Below are 2,485 nucleotides of genomic sequence, written 5' to 3' on the forward strand. Positions count from 1 at the left end.
GGTGCGTAAAATGGGGGCGACGGGAGGAACCACCGGGGCCAGATCGACGCTGTTTAAACGAGTCCTGGAGCTGTGACTTCTGTATCTTTAACAGTTCAATCGAGACTTGAAAGTGGGTTTCTTTATCAACTTTATTAGATACTTCTTGGATGCTACCATTGAAGAGGGAGTCAGTAAACCAAGGCTGGCGAAACAGTTCTGTTTTAAATCCCTCCTCCCATGAAGAGATGTTAAGGGGTCCACGTCGGCGAACAGCAAGAGTGTAGCCCAAAAAATGAGACAAGTGATCCAGGATAATTTGGAACTGGCCCAGAGCTAAAGTCATGCATCCTCGGATGTAAGCGTCTTGATCAGAGTAAGTATGCTCCAGAGCAGTGTTAACAGCGTCGACTGCTGCAATCACGCAACTAATAGATGGCAACGTCTTTCTCATGGTTGAATCCATGTGAGCAAACTCTCGGTCCTCAATAAGGTAGGGCGAAGCAGCTCGTTTGCCACCCAGGGTTCCAATATCCTCATCAAATGTTGACTGACTGACTGACTGAGTTTGGTTTTACGCCGCTTTTAGCAATATTCCAGCAACATCACGGCGGGGGACACCAGAAATGGGCTTCATACATTGTGCCCATGTGGGGATTCGAACCCGGGTCTTCGGTGTGACGAGCCAACGCTTTAACCATTAGGCTACCCCACCGCCCCATCAAATGTTGAAGCCGTAGAGATTTTTGTTAGGCCGTGGACATGAGAGGTAGAAGGATTATATCTGTGAGCAGAGAATCCGTCCTTAATTCGTTTCAGGCTCTTGAAACCATCATTTAGGGTACTGGGTACTTTCAGAATACAAGGTCGAGGTGGTAGGGTGATGGTAGACCAATCCTGGTTCCTAAGAGTATAAGAGTGATCCAGGTCGTGTGCTGGGGTACTCAAGGGAAGTTGGAGCTTCTCAACAATCCAAAGGAGTACCTGAGGTGTCTCAACTGCTGCAAAGCTACCCCCAGGGGTAGATAACTCAGAGTGAGCGGAGATGCAGGCATGGCTATTTGGACTGGATCAATCTCAGGAGGTGAACCAGATGAAGAGCCCGGAGCTACCGAAGCCGGATGGGCAGGAGTAGACGGCTGTATTTGGTTCCAGGCTGAGGTTATGGCCCTTATCATCATATTTAGATCCGGAGTCGCTGTAGGACTCAGCGATGATCATAGAGTGAGTAGAAGGATTCTCAGAGCGTGTAGACGGAACATCGTAAGAGACTGTAGGCCTATTAGTGGTATCAGAGCAATCATCACTCGAACGTGGGTCAGAGGAACTGTATCGAGATCTCAACGTGGTAAGTACCGAAGTAGGTTGGTAAGCCGGTGATCTGGATTCCCTAGTATGGCTAGGTGATCCGGTATGACATGAAGAACTAGTCAGGGTCGCTGTAGTTCTAGTTGGTGATCTGGTTCTGACTGGAGCTCTGGTTCGACCATCTGAATAGGATCGGCCATGAAATGTGGATCTGTACTGTGATCCCAATTGGTCAATGGGATCGTATAGGTGACCTGGGTTGGTAAGATGATCTGGATTTGTAAAGTGATTTGGATCGATTCGATGCACTAACTGGAAACTGTGATCGTGATCTGGATCTATAAGGTGATCTGGATCGAACAGGTGATCTGGTTTGCAGTTGCGATCTGGCTTGATTTGGTGATCTGTATTGGTTAGGTGATCTACGTTGATGTTGTGATCTGGATCGGTTCGGTGATTTGGATCGGTCTGGTGATCTACTTCGATGTTGTGATCTGGATTGGTTAGGTGACCTAGATCGGTCCGGGTGATCTGATTCGAAGTTGTGATCTGGATCCATTTGGTGATCTGGATCGGTCCGGTGATCTGATTCGAAGTTGTGATCTGGATCCATTCGGTGATCTGGATCGAATAGGTGATCTGGATTGATCAGGTGATGTGGATCGTAGTTGTGCTCTGGATCGTGACTGTGATCTGGATCGATCCGGTGATTTTGATCGTTGAGGTGATCTAGATCAGGCTTGTGATGGTGATCTGGATCTTGAAGGTGACCTAGATCGTTGAGGTGATCTAGAATGATGTGGCGATCTGGATCGGCGATTAGGTGACGAAACCTGTATTGTTGATTCATGCTGTCATCCCCCGGCGACGCTGTTGTAGCAAGCTCCGTCCGGTTCAGTGAACTGTGGGGAGACAGTTGGCTGGTTGAACGCGGTTGGCCAGGCTCTAAACAAACTGAGATATGTACCGATGATCTGGATGGTGATAGTGTCGATCTAAGGTCCCCTGGTAGTGTAGATGGGACAGGCAACGAAGAATGGAAGGAGGAAGATTGATGCGTACGTAATAGGTGCCGACCGTCCTCATATAAGGAAGAATCTGATGATACGTCCATAAAATCCTCTTGAACCACAGACGTCGCACTCTCTTGCGTGAAGGTGCGATTTTCTGTCGCTGTAACTTGATACGCTTGGCTGGA

Source organism: Haliotis rubra, unplaced genomic scaffold (assembly GCF_003918875.1).
Source record: "Haliotis rubra isolate DU_JTF1 unplaced genomic scaffold, ASM391887v1 Scf532, whole genome shotgun sequence".
Classification (NCBI taxonomy): domain Eukaryota; kingdom Metazoa; phylum Mollusca; class Gastropoda; order Lepetellida; family Haliotidae; genus Haliotis; species Haliotis rubra.